The sequence below is a fragment of the Euprymna scolopes genome, chromosome 12, assembly GCF_053919585.1.
Source record: "Euprymna scolopes isolate OS-2025 chromosome 12, ASM5391958v1, whole genome shotgun sequence".
Lineage (NCBI taxonomy): Eukaryota > Metazoa > Mollusca > Cephalopoda > Sepiida > Sepiolidae > Euprymna > Euprymna scolopes.
Window position 1 is genome coordinate 94,515,317 of NC_136493.1, and position 15,983 is coordinate 94,531,299.

Below are 15,983 nucleotides of genomic sequence, written 5' to 3' on the forward strand. Positions count from 1 at the left end.
ATTATACGAGAGATTTTGAATGCCTATAAGAGAAAAATTGAATGCCTACAGGAGGGAAACTGAATGTTTACAGGAGAGAAATTGAATGCGCCAAAGGAAAAAATTGAATGCCTATAGGAGAGGATTTGAATGCATACAGGAGAGAAATTGAATGGTTATAGGAGGGATTTTGAATGCCTATAGAAGAGATTCTGAATGCCTACAAGAAAGAAATCAAATGATTATAGGAGAGATTTTGAATGCCTACATGAATGAAATTGAATGCTTATAGGACAGAACTTCAATACCAACAGGGGAGAAATTGAATGCCTACAGAAGAGAAATTGAATGCTATAGAAGAGATTTTGAATGCCTACAGGAGTGAAATTGAATGCTTATAAGAGAGAATTTGAATACGTACATGGGAGAAATTGAATGCCTACAGGAAAGAAATTGAATGCCCACAGGAGAGAACTCTAAATAATGTTGCCTATAGTAATAATACTGAGCTGAATACTTCACCAGACTAGATCTATTTTTTCCTGGAATCCAGTAAGATCAATGGAACAAAAAGAAAGATATATTATAACGTGTCAATAAGTGAGAGGATATAACAGCTTGTTTACTAACTAAGTGTATGACAGATAGAAAAGAACTATAATGGAATATTTGAATATCTATACATCTCATATAGAGATCAAATGTTAGCTCCAAGAAAGATCCCCTTGATTTCTGAGAACTTTGACTGAAGTACAACAAAACAAAATACAAGAAAAAAATGTATTTCTTTTTTTCCAGTTTTTTTTTTTTTTTTTAATATTTTTTCTGGGAATTGGCCATTCAAATACCAGCCATTCACCTGCTATTTCAGGGAGATATATTTTTTAAGGAGTAATGTTTTTAGTGGAAACTTGTGGTTAAACCTATTCCCTAGAGACTTTCTTAAACGGTTTATCGATTTACTCCGGCTTTCAGATGACCAGATTCCATGGTGTTTAGCAGATGGCAGCCGCTTAGATTACATAACAGGTGTATCGATGTTAGCTGGCGGCACCTTTTTTAGAAATGCGTGCGGCTTTGGTTGCTGGGTGTTGTCGACATTGACTTCCGGATTGTTGTAATTCAGTAGTTTAGTACGATAACACGGTAAACTCGGTGCAATTAACAGAATATATATTTACATAAAATGCAAACAGTTTTGGCACTAGGTAAAGGTAAGAGATATACAGGTCGAGAGGAAAAGAGCGAAGGATGAATACGAGGGAACTTTTATGCAGTAACTCAAGTGTTGGTCTTTTAAGATTTAGACATTTCATAGTTTCTTCAAAACATATGCGAAGAGACATCAAAGGTATTTTTATTGCAAATAGAAATTTTATCAATAATCTTTAAAGGTAAAAAGGGGAAAAAGAAAACTATCTAGTTGAGTATTCTTTTTTAGTTGGACAAAAAGAAAGAAAAATAACGTATACTTTTACTTTTCGGTAGAGAAAAATAAATATTAGGTTCAGTTTATTCAAACGTTATAAAACGCAGCTTTCTAAAAGAAAAAAAAAGTGAATATTATTGTTTACATCATTATTTATTATTATTGTGATATAGTAACTTGCTTCGTCCACGATAAGAAATAAATAAGAGAAGCAATTAATGGTATATATTTACTTACATCGAAGAAAAACTAATTGCTTCTAGATACGTAATATAAAGTATATAATATAAATCTCATCTGTCTGTTTAAATTTATGTATGTATGTATGTATGCATGCATGCATGTATGTATGTATGTATGTCTCTCAAAAACTTTCGACAGATGCGACGGATTTTCACGATATCGCTATCGTTTTGAAGCTCTATCCTTCGAGCGACAAATATCGATAAATTGGCTATAAACATTAATTCCTTCACCGCGACCTGGGCACTTTTCTACAAGGAGGATTCATCCTCTTTTTTTCGATTGTCTAGCCTTAATTTAAACCTACGTCACTTCCGGTTTGGCGATGGACGCAATGTTAGAGAATGGATCGAGAGAGAGAGGGGGTAAATTATTTTGTAGACACGTTGACCGGAAGTCAGGATCAGCTGAAATCGTTGAGATTTGGTTTGGGCTAAGAAAGCGACGGACGGCTTCACAGACGTCTCCTTCCCTTCACTGGGGGGGGGGGTGACGTGTACCACGCAACCCAAAGGTTCACTTTCCATCCTTCTGCGAGACATCTGGAAAGTGAATAAAAACTATAACACAAATTCATCGTTTGGAATGAAATGAATCTTCGTCCCCAAAACAGGTACCAGTCTCCTCTCCAAGACGAGATGAATTCAGATGGACCAACATCGTGACGCGCGAAGGTATGTTGAAGAATACATGCACCACACACACACACACAGCATATAAACATATAATTTAATAGACTGGACCACTAAACGATCACACAACGTTAACTCTGATTAGACGATCACACACGATGCCCTTTATGATACAACAACGCAACAGCAATGGCAAAGACTTCACGTTTGTTTGGGGTTTTTTTCACGTTTTTTCTCCCTTCGCTGTACGGGTTTGAGCCTGCCTGCCTACTATCCTACTACCACTTTATTTATTATTATGGTTTTTGCTCAACACACACCTCCAAACACCCGGGCAACGCCGGGCACTCAGGCTAGTATATATATATATATATATATATATATATATATATATATATATATATATATATATATATACTAGAAGATAAACCCGAGGTTGCCTGGCTGTAAAATACGCATAAATATTATATTTTAATTAATGCAGAATTTTTAATTATTATAACCAGAAATACTGTAGGTATAAAATGTAACGCAAAATTGATATTGAAACAGTTTGCTTCCCCAACATACTTCATTTTACCGACTACGTTTTTTAATTTTTTATTTATGAAACGGTGATAGGTAACTTATTTACTATATAAATTTGGATTTATTATTATTATTATTATTATTATTATTATTATTATTATTTATTAATTATTATTATTTATTATTATTATTTATTAATTATTATTATTATTATTATTATTTATTATTATTTATTATTATTATTATTATTATTATTATTATTATTATTATTATTTTTTATAAAGTATGATTTTTTTATCTTTTTATTTTGAAAATATTAATGTGTTTTCCGGGGTTTTTTTTGGGGTGGGGTATTTCAAACACAATTTCTTCGGCAAAATCCTATATTGGATACGTCATTGTCCTGTTTAATTAGAAATACATTTCATTTACATTTTTAATTAATATTCAGTGATTTTTTTACATGTTTTCTTACAAAAAAAAAAAAAAAAAGGAAAGCAAAAAGATACACTCCCTTAACTAAGTTACCAAGGTCTTTGAGAAAAGTGTTGGATCATTCTATTGCTTCCGAAGGTACTTCATTCTAAACAGAATCTTCTATCTGTATGAGAACCAAATACATCGTAAAATGTAGTACTTTTGCCACATCTTTCTCCTCTTGTAACTTCTTTCACACAGAAGATACGTTGCGGGCTCTTTCGTTTTCTTCATTGCAAGTGTTTGTCTTAGCTTCAATCTACGGTCCCCTCGCCAAACTTTCCCAAAATACACTCGTCTAGTTACAACCACTATCATCAACCCCCACTCTCTGTGAGTCTAAAACCTAACGACAAATACCACGAACAAAGCTAGAACGACCCGCCTGTAAAAGTCTGTTTCGTTGGCCTGCATTCTATCTGACTACAACATGGTCCTTTTCAAGTCCAATATAAACAAGTTCATATTGAGCCGCCGTAAAATAATCTAATTTTACTAATTTTCACCAATAACAATCATTAAGTTGTTGTGTCAGTGACCACTGTAACCAAGTAACACCGATCCTCGAGTGTCCTTCAGGACTTCATAAGTGGTAAGTACCTTTTAATAATACTCTAATTACCTTAAGGTAGAATGGCAACATTTTTATGAAGAGTTTTTTAATTATTTTTTTTATTACTATTAACCAAATAAAAATAGAAATTTGCAATTTATTACTATTAACCAAATAAAAATAGAAATCCGCAAAAAATAAAACAGCAAACGGTGAAGCATTTGCCTTATCATCGCTAAGAAATCAGACAAAAAGAACTCAATATAACAGTTTACTTTTAATGAGAATAAACGATTAATAATTTGTTTTAAAAGGCAAAAAAAAGCAATTACTGTAAAAGAAAAACAGGCGAAAAATTTTAACTAGAATAAATTAAATTTAAACAAAAACGTTCTACCAACACAAGCCGAAAATTACTTTAAAAATTAAAAAAAAAGAACTTAAAAAAAAACAGAAAATTTAGTTTTGAATTTTCTTTTATGCTACTTTTTTCTTCATAGTAATATTATTATGTTTCTTACACCGAAAAATATTTTACAAAGAATTAAAAGTGCTCCAAGCATTTTTTTATTTTATTTTATTTATTGTTTTCGCTTTTCATTACTGTGGCGTTGAACACGAGAGTCAACAGGAAATAAAAACCAAAAGAAAAAACATTAGAAAACTTCTATAAATCCCCTGAAAATACCAATTCATTTAAGAAATCAACAACTCTGCAACGTCAACCGAAAAATTATACTAAATAGATAGGCCTTTTCTCTACCAAGTTCAGCCTTTCTGAAGGAAAGAATTTGTTTACACAACAGCTACCTGGATTTTTTTTGTTTCTATACAGATTTTTTAGAATTGGTTTTGGTATAAATTTTTTAAAAAAAGGAAAAAAAAAATATTTACTAAATATTGCGTTTGTTTTTCTAATTAAAATTACGTGTTTTCGGAACCGATTCTAGTCTCTCTCTCTCTCTCTCTCTCTCTCTCTCTCTATATATATATATATATATATATATATATATATATATATATATATATATGTGTGTGTGTTCTTTATTTGTTTTTACATAAGCAGTAATGTGTTGCTACACAGTCATGAGCATGTTTCGGTCAGCTAGTTACTAGTAACTAGAGACCTCTTCAGGCGATACTGCCTATACGAAAGCAAAGTTTGCTACGAAAATATTAGGTCTCTATATTAGACTGATCGATTGGATATTGAGCACTCTTGTGTTAACTTCGTTAACACAATAACTTTATATATATATATATATATATATATATATATGTATATATATGTGTATATATATGTATATATATATGTGTGTGTATATATATATATATATATATATATATATATATATATATATATATAACTGAAGCCTGAAGAATCCTAGAGTGGATGAAACGCGGAATATTCAGTGTAGCTTAAATGCCATATATATTCATAACTTACTAACTAGCTCTACCTACGTATTGAGCACTGTTGAAGTAAATACTTAAAGTTTACGCATAAATTTATACTTCCGTATATTAATTTTATGTGAGTAAATGAAGTAGTTATATGCATATACATATATATATATATATATATATATATATACATATATATATATAAGCGGCAAAAAGAAAATCCGCACTTGTAATTATTGCAAAAACTGCAAATGAAGTTAGATTTAATGTAACTGCTTAAACAAACTATACCTCATTTGATTCAACTTTTAGTCTTCTGTATTAATAAGTAAGAATGTCTTTAGAAAGTGTTTGCCAAGCATTTACTTCCGTATATCATCGCATTGTTTTAAAACTGCATCGCATATCCGCAGGGGGTTGGGCTAACACCCATGAACAGTGCGGGAATGCTCGATATAACCTGTTCACAGTGCCTTATTTGTAGTAGAGTTAATATTTCATATTCTTAATGAAATAGATTACTTTTGTTTTAATTTGTATCTCCTATAACCTTTTTTTGTCATTATATTTCAAATGAAACGTCGGGAGTTTAGCACAGAAGCCACAAAACGAAAGAAGGGTAAAAAAAAATTAAATATGTAACAAACAAATTTTTCCAAAGTCAAGATAAATGCTCGTTTCCTTATTTGGATAAGTTTTGTGAACTTTGGCATATTAAAAAGCTTTAATTGGTCAAAGATAAAAATTACTTCCGAGTTGGTAAGCTTAGTCGACAACAACATGGCTGCCTTGAAACATGTCGTCTTTGGATAGTCAATAATGACTCAAAACTGGAAAAAAATACATATAGAAATGGACCCAATAATTATTACCGTGACACTTATTGCGTCGATTTCTATCAGTATTCTGTTTATTTTACAACTTTTCACACATTATTGACTCTCCGAAGACAGCATGTTCGATGTCGCCCATATTATTATCGGTTTAACTTACCAACTTGACACTAGTTGTTTTTCGAACCGAACAAAAGTTTTAAAAATTATTAAAACACACTAAACTTACTCGGGTAAGTAGAAGAGTAATTTATCTTGCCTTTGGTAACATTTATTTGTTATGCATTTTAATTTTTTTACCTTCTTTTTCGTTTGTTGGCTTCTCTGCTAAATACTAAGTCAGCCAATAAAATTACCTCTTGGATTTAATGAGTTAACTACAAATAAGCGCGTTCAACTAGGGACGCATGGCGATGTATAGAAAAGCAAAGAGTTCAAAACTTGTACGATGTTCCAAAAAATTAAACACGTTCACACACACACACACACACACACACACACACACACACACACACATAGGTATTCTCTAATCGAGCCAGAGATGTCTCGTGTTGCGGGGTTCAAATAGTTCGACTGGTATTAATCGTGACGCACTGCACTGAAGATTCCCGAAACGATGAAACACTAGTGTCTGTAGGTATTTAATTATTATAGTAAAAAATAATTATGACAGCCCCTTTAAGAAATTCGTTTCTTATCGTTGAGCACTTTCAATTGAATTAAAGTCGGTCAATTTAGCTCTTATGCATAGATGATCGTATAACGATTAGATCACTGTCTGACTGACGTAAATGAATATTTAAAATTAAAATGTTTAAATTCAACGTTATTTCACGCGGTTAATAGTAGCCGAATTGATACGGTCTTCGCTAATCGAGCCAGAGATGTCTCGTGTTGCGGGGTTCGAATCGTTCGACTGGTATTAATTGTGACACTCTGCACTAAAGATTCCCGAAAGGATGAAACACTAGTGTCTGTAGGTATTTAATTATTATAGTAAAAAATAATTATATATATATATATATATATATATATATATCAGTTAATTATTTAAATTAATAAAAAATATAATTTTATGCGTAAATTTTCAGTATTTACTTCAACAGTGCTCAATACTTAAGTAGAACTAAGCAGTAAGTTATGAAAATATATTAATTAAGCTACAAAGACTTATGTATAAGCCTGAAGAATTTTTACGAGGAAAAAACGCGGATTATTCTGTGTAGTTTAATTGCCATGCATTTTCATAACTTACTATCTATCTATCTATATATATATATATATATATAGAGAGAGAGAGAGAGAGAATGAGAGAAAGAGAGAGAGAGAGATGGATAGATAGATATATTAGAGGCTCCAGACTCGTACGCCAAGCGAGAATGCAAATGCCAGTTAGAGAATAGAATACGTTCCTAGCATGACTCATATATTTGCTAAGATATACAATTTCAAATGTACAAACAAAACCTACGACCTCAAATCTATTTAACGCGTCCAATGACTTTATAAAACCTTGCGCGTTAGTGGGAATTCCGGTGCTTTTTTTTTTCTTTTCGATTTATTCAAAAGTAAAGGTCAGTGCGTCATTAAGCCAGTGGAAGGAGGAGGTCGTATAATGTCCATCTAAATGTTTCTTGAGGTCATGCCACTCCTTGCTTGCCGCGATGCCTTTCATCACTGTTGGTCAACAATTTCTGACACTGATTATCGGAATATCACGTGTCACTGACCGTTTGTGAAGGGTTCGTATATGACCCCTTCCTGAGACATTTGTAGGGTGCAGTAAAACCCTTCCAGTCAATGTCAGGCGACCAGGCGTATTCATTTTTCTGAGCTCCTACCAAAACAAAGACTGCTAGATATGACATACTGATACAACGGCAGAGTAACTGGACTGAGGTGAGCTCACAAGTAATCATCAGACTCAAAAATGTGTGTTATCTTAGTCCGTACCGTCGGTTTTAAATTCAATTAAAGGGTACTTATAATTGGTATCCATGAAAGAACTATATTTGTTTACGCCTGCCCTCTTAAGAAAATGGCGATTCACTATTTGTTGACATAAACTATTCCTTTAATTTAATTTTTTTTTTTAATAAACGACCACTGCGTTAAGATTAGCTCTTAGTAAACTTACACACACACACACACACACACACACACACACACACACACACACACACACGCATATATATATATATATATATATATATATATATATATATATATATATAATTATAACGACACCAAAGATAAGAAAAATATCGGTACCGTCGGTTTCCAATCCAATATAAAGGGACGAATTTATATGGTCGTAAAATAAAAATCCCTCCTCAACCCATGTTTATGTTTGTTCTCACTGGAAATGCCGACCACAATCATTTATTTATCTTATTCTTTTGTCTATTGCGCTACGGTGCACCAATGTTATTTTTAGCTACTGTGACATTTTAAAATAAATACAACGCTCTTACTTTCTTTAACATTGAGCACTTTGTTGGATTCTCTCTCACAAACACCACAGAATGTGGGTGTATATATATATATATATGGTAAATATCCAGATACGCTACTACAAAACGCCGACCACTCTAATTTGTTTCTTTATAGGTAATTGAGGTCGCTGACAACGAATCTGATAGTCAAACTTGGGGCAAATTTACCGTTTGCATAGTATTAACCCCTGAACCCACGAACTACTGTCCACCATTTTGAAGCTTCCGGTTACGCTACGCGCGAGCGCGCAGTCCACCATTTTGCATGTTACGCTACGCGCGAGCGCGCAGTTCACCATTTTTCAGCTTCCGGTTACGCTACGCGCGCGAGCGCGCGTTGTAGCAATCTACGCTACACGCATTCTCCAATGGCGGAACATTTGAAATTAAATATAAAAGTTTGGGGGGGGGGATTATTTTTTTTTTTCAGAACAGCGACCTCAAGTACCTATAAAAGAAAACAAATTAGAGTGGTTGGGAGGGGGGGGGGAATATTTTTTTTTTTTTTTCCTGGAACATAGAAATTTTAACTTTTCCAAAGGAAAGCACTCAAAATTATTTTTTTTTCTGTAACATAGAAGTTTCAACTTTTCAAAAATTACATTAAAGATTTATGTAGTTAGCTTGGGGGGGGGTATAAGTAATATGCAATTTACATAAAATACACTTACGATTTCACCCATTCTGTGATTTCGCGCCGTCGGGACCGGCCATTTTAGTTAGCCAAAGTTAAAAAAACAAAAAGTGATACAGCTCATGAATTTTTGAGAGGACAAGCATCATGTCCTAAGTGTAATAGACCGTGTTCAGTTGGATCCGTGGTCTGTTTGGTGTATGAATTTCTTTGCAAATTAGCCGGAAGCATTGTTTCGCGGGTACTAGTAAGGGGAGGGGTCTGTTTTTAGGGCCTATTTCCGGTCATTTTAGTTTCTAAACCAACTTTGTGAACATGGAATCTTGCCAGTCATGCACGTTCACTTATTATGATGCAATTGCCAAATTTCATAAAAATAACAAAGAAGCTGAAGAATTTTTGAGAGAACACCATATCTTACCTCGACAAGTGTCATGTCCAAAGTGTAACAGACTGTGTTCACTTGGAAGCAGTAATGCTATGTGGCGGTGCCCAGGTACCGTGGTTATTCCAAAAAAGAAAAAAAGATATTGTGGCTTCACAGTGAGTGACAGAAAAGGTACCTTTTTGGAGAAAGCACGCATTCCTGCGTGGAAAGTAATTTTATTTACGAATAATTTCCTTAACTATTCATGGAAGCATAAGACAGTCACACATAATTTGGAGATATCTATGACAACATCAGTAGATTGGAGATCCTTCTGCTCAGAAATCACCGACGAGTGGATAAAAAACCAAAAACCAATAGGAGGTGTCGGTGTGCAAGTCGAAATAGATGAGACCCTTCTAGTTCGGCGAAAGTACAACAGAGGACGCGTTCTTAAGCAGATTTGGCTGTTTGGCGGAATTGAACGCGTTTCTAAACGTAGTTTTATCGTCCCACTGTTAGAACCAGAAGATAGAAGGAATGCGGAAACCCTAATTCCGTTAATAAAAAAATTTATTCTGCCTGGGTCTATCATATACAGTGATTCATGGAGAGCATATACTAATATCGAACAGCATTCGTTCGAACATTATACCATAAACCACTCTGAGAATTTTGTTAATCCAAAAGACATGGAAATACATACTCAAAATATCGAAAGGCTGTGGCGTGACGTAAAAGAATGGGTCAAGAGACCTGGTATTCGTGCAACGTATTTACGCCAATATCTGTCGAGATATCTTTTTATAAGAAGCCTGAAGGACGAGCCTGATATGCTTCTACACAAATTTTTCACAGAAGTTTCCAAAATGTACTCGCATCCGCATGCACAGACGTAAATATAAATCAATTTTGATGTTTCATAAACCATTTTAATATTCTTCAAATTGTTTTAACGCGGAAAAAATCATTCCGGAAATATTCCACCCAATTAGTACTATAATGTACTTGTTTTTTAAAATTGTCCGCCAATAGCAAAAAAAAAAAAAAAAAAAATTCTGTTCTTACCCCCCCCTCCCAACCAACTTGGAGTGTTTTTAATTGGAAACATGTTTCATTTAAATTATTTGTTAAAAAAAAAATTTATATTTTCTTACGCAGACTTGTTAATATTTCATTTAAATTAATAATTTGTTGTTTGGAAAAATGTTTCATTTAAATTATTTGTTCAAAAAAAAAAAAAAATTATCTTTTCTTACGCAGACTTGTTAATATTTCATTTAAATTAATAATTTGTTGTTTGGAAAAATCTTTCATTTAAATTATTTGTTCAAAAAAAATATTTTCTTACGCAGACTTAATGTTTACTGTTTTTACTCATTTTTTTTTTTTTTTTTAAAGTGCTATAATGTCTTTTTTGAAAAGTTGAAACTTCTATGTTACAGGAAAAAAAAATAAAATATCCCCCCCCTCCCAACCACTCTAATTTGTTTTCTTTTATAGGTATTGAGGTCGCTGTTCTGAAAAAAAAAAATAATTCCCCTAATTCCCCCCCCCCCAACTTTTATTTTTATTTAATTTCAAATGTTCCGCCATTGGAGAATGCGCGTAGCGTAGATTGCTACAACGCGCGCTCGCGCGCGTAGCGTAACCGGAAGCTGAAAAATGGTGAACTGCGCGCTCGCGCGTAGCGTAACATGCAAAATGTTGGACTGCCCCTCGCGCGTAGCGTAACCGGAAGCTTCAAAATGGTGGACAGTAGTTCGTGGGTTCAGGGGTTAATACTATGCAAACGGTAAATTTGCCCCAAGTTTGACTATCAGATTCGTTGTCAGCGACCTCAATTACCTATAAAGAAACAAATTAGAGTGGTCGGCGTTTTGTAGTAGCGTATCTGGATATTTACCATATATATATATATAGATGAGTCGTAGACGACGAAACACGTGTCATCGGATAATGATATTTTAAACACTATATATATATATATATATATATATATATATATATATATATATATATATATATAGTTTTTAAAATATCATTATCCGCTGACACGTGTTCCGTCGTCTACGACTCATCAGAAGGCTGAATCTTGCGGGATTCGAAATCGGGATCCCACTGTAAGGAGCCTAACCCCCTTACCCCTCGTCCATCTCGCATGACTGTTAGGATATATCGCGATTTACTTTGATCTTATTTGGTATTGTTTTTGCGATACGTTTTGAATTAATTCAATTATTTACGAAAGTGCATTTTTTACCTAAATGCGAGTTGGGAATATATATATATATATATATATATATATATATATATATATATATATATATATATATGTGTGTGTGTGTGTGTGTGTGTGTGTGTGTGTGTGTGTGTGTGTAGGTATGTGATATATATATATATATATATATATATATATATATATATATATATATATATACATACATATATTAAGCCCAGCCCTCTTTGGCTTGAGCACTGTCGTAAGCGTATCTCACCCGCTATTATTGGCTATTACAAGGCTCGATGTATGGTTGTTTCTAAACAAACTAGCAGCTCGAGCACTGTAAAAGCGATGAACGGATGTTTCATTTATAGAAGTATGATGAGACGTTTATGAGCACCGAATCATGGCCCAATGGTTAGAACTGCCGACTGTCAACGCAATGCCTGTAGGTTAATCCATAGCTAGTATAGCCGCACTGATGAGTTGATGCAATTATTTCAGGTTAATATTATTCAGTTTTAAAAATCCAATAAATGGGAGAGGAGATGGTCCGGCATTATACACTATATAGAATATAAATAATGTAATATTGCTCACTAATAAATAATTATGTTAATCTTTTTGTATCTTAATAAGTTTGCTTTGTTAGGCATATATTATATGTTAGCTCCATTTAATATATATATATATATATATATATATATATATATATATATATATATACTAGCAAAAGTACCCGTCGTTGACTGGGTTCAAAAACAGCCTACAGAAAATGGACTCTAATTTATGAAAGTATGATAGGTTATGAAACGGAAGGGTTGTAAAGAGATAGCTTCGAATTTCGGGGTATCAAAACCAAAGCAAAAGATGATGAAAGTAAAAATAAAATAGATAAACCCCATAATTTATGATACCATATTTCTTCAAACTGAAACGTAATTATCAAAGTATACTTACGCAGATAGATGCGAAAAGTCTTTATTAAAGTGTGTGCCTATTTCCATTCTATGGAAGCCAGGCGCGAACGTAGACACCACAATTTTATTATATCATCCCTATTTAAGTTAAAACATACTTATCAAATTATTCTTATGCACATCTATATCAAAAACACTTGTAAACGTTTTTTTTTTTTAATTTTAATTTTTTTTTTATTTCCATACTTTGTGGACCAGGCGAGAACGCGGACCTCACAATTTTAATGAACCACCATTCTGCCAGATCAAACATACCAATCCCTGTGACTCGATACATCTTCTATCATTATATGTAATCAGTTTTTTTTTTTTAATAGTCAACCGTATTGGAGCCTATTCGTGACCAGACACACACACACATACACATACAGACACTCAGCTTTATATTATACACACACACACACACACACATACACACACACACACACACAAAGAGGATTTGTATTATACGGCATAATCGCGTTGACACACCGGTTCTCGTCAAATTACCGAAGTTAAGCAACGTCGAGCCTGGTTAGTACCAGATGGGTTACCATTTGGGAATTCTAGGTGCTGTATGAACTCTCCGCTTATATCGGCATTTGTTTCCAGTCGTCCTGTACACACTTCACTGGCTGCTGGTATTAAACAATGTCGACTAAATAGAGGTGTAGTTGGATTACACACCTGTCACAAAAATTTTACGCGCAGGCACCCTTCCCTGGGTATCCATATTCCGTCAAAACTGAAGTAGCCCTGATGTACATACACATAAATATGCACACATATATATACACACACTTATATATATACACATATATATACACGCACAAAAACATATATATATATATATATACACACATACTACACATATATATATATACACATATATATACACACATACACACACTTACACACACATATACTCACACACACGCATATATATATGTGTGTGTGTGTATGTGTGTGTGTATTTGTATGTGTGTGTGTGTGTGTGTGTGTGTCCAAAACCTCTGGCCTTGATGGAGGGGAGACTAAAACTTGCTGCTATGGTTTCAAATGATCTGAAATAACAGCAAGAGGAGACTTGATTCCAAATATTTCTCATATGATATATCTCCCCTCTTTTGGAAATAGGGTACGATTATGAATATGTCCATTATCAAATAATCCTTATACATTGTGAAATTTACTTTATGTATTAAAACCAAACAGAGAAGATATGACACATGAGAAATATTTGGAATCCAGTCTCCCCTTTTCTGTTATTTCAGACCATTTGAAACCATATCTTCATGGTTTAGTCTCCCTTCCATTAAGTGCAGAGGTTTTGGGAAAATATCAGATATTTTGTAATTTATATGCAAAACTAGGAAAATAAATCACAACGGTTGAAACATTTTATAGCTGTAAAAAGTGCCAAGAATAGGCTCTGGATGATTGATTAATGTGCGATTTAAATGTCACATAGCCCACTGCACAATTAAGGTCATTACCTTTCCAACGGGCCTTCATTTGTTAAATTCTGATCAAACGCCGCTAAGGCTTGGAAATTATTAAATTGCCAAAAGGTGGTATATCTATATACACGTAGAAAATATTTTTTAAAATATTTAAATAATAAATTAATTATAAATATAAATAAACACACACACATATATATATATATATAGATACATTAAATAATAAATTAATTACAAATACATATTATATATATATATATATATATATATATATATATATATATATATATATATATATATATATATAGGAAATTTATTACTGTGAGTCCAGAATGAGTTTACAAATTGTTTCAGCTAGAAGAAAATCCTCAAAGAGAGGAAAAAATCCAACTAGCATCGTCAGAATTCATAGATGGACTAAATTATAAAGTCAAATAAGAATGGAAAAATCGTAGATAAAGGGGAGTTATAACTTAGTCCATCTATGAATTCTGACGATGCTAGTTAGATTTTTTCCTCTCTTTGAGGATTTTCCTCTAGCTGAAACAATTTGTAAACTCATTCTGGACTCACAGTAATAAATTTCCTATATACTGCTCTGACTACACATTGAGCACTCTAGTCCGGTTTTTTCACCACTGGTAATTATATATGTATATATATATATATATATATATATATATATATATATATATATATATATATATATATATATATATATAATATATCGCCGGTGGGAAAATATCCAAAAATTGAAAATAATTGAATTTCAACAAGGGTCGTTGATAGTGCTAAATCATAAAAAGCAAGTTATATATTTTTTTTTATTTTCAATGTAAATACAGTCCTATCTTGCTACGATGTGCAGACCGTTTCAGTCATATTAGATATCATTAGACAAGAAAAATTAAGGTACAAAAACTAAAACGTATCCAGACCTTTTCTGTGGCGATGGGCAAAAAGTAAAGCTTTTTATGGATTTAAGTATATTCCGAAGATCTAGTTTCTGTTAAGATAAAGGGAGGGGTTAAAAGGTAGAGTTGGGAGGGTATTCTAAGGTTGCGGGAAGTAGTAAGGAGGAGGGATAATATAATAATATAGAGGGGTGTGTGAAAAGAGTAGGGGAGAGAGAAATAGAAGCTGAATGAACACGGTTGTCATGGTTACCGACGTTTTATAAAAACCCAAGACATCAATATTTTTAATAATCACAAAAGTGTCAATTTTAGTCATTTTAACCCGAAAGGTAGCCCTAGGGGGGGGACAACCGGAGTTTTCCCGGAAAGTCCGTTCTGTTACTTTTTTACTCATATCATGTTTAATGTTTGTGCAAAATTTCAAAAATTTCAAGGCGTAGTTATTGAGAAAATATCATGTAACACTTAAACACAATGTCGATATATTTGTTGTCGAGAACATCTAGCTACCTTAAGTGGAGCTGTCTGGGGTGGGGTTGAAAACAATTCTCTTTTAAAGAATTACAAGTTTGTATTAAAAAAAAAAAGAAGAAAAGAAATAAGAAAGATCAGTACGATTTCCAAGAAAAGTGGGTTCCTCTTTATAATGGCTCCCCACGTTGTTAACATTGCTAAGGAAAGGAACAAAAATAAAAATTGTCTCAGTCGTGAAGGATTTCTCTCTCACTGAGAGAGAGCAAGAAATCAAAGTGCAACATCTGAAAAACAGATACTACACTTTCAGATAGTAAATCTTTTATTCAGGCTAAAAAGTTCAACATGAACAAAAATTTAGTCACAAGGCCA

At 33.1% G+C, this 15,983-nt stretch overlaps 1 pseudogene; it reads left to right on the forward strand.

Moving 5' to 3' along the window:
- Nucleotides 1-13,222: 13,222 nt before the first annotated feature.
- On the forward strand, nucleotides 13,223-13,339 carry LOC145291869 (5S ribosomal RNA; annotated as a pseudogene).
- The last annotated feature ends 2,644 nt before the right edge of the window (nucleotides 13,340-15,983 follow it).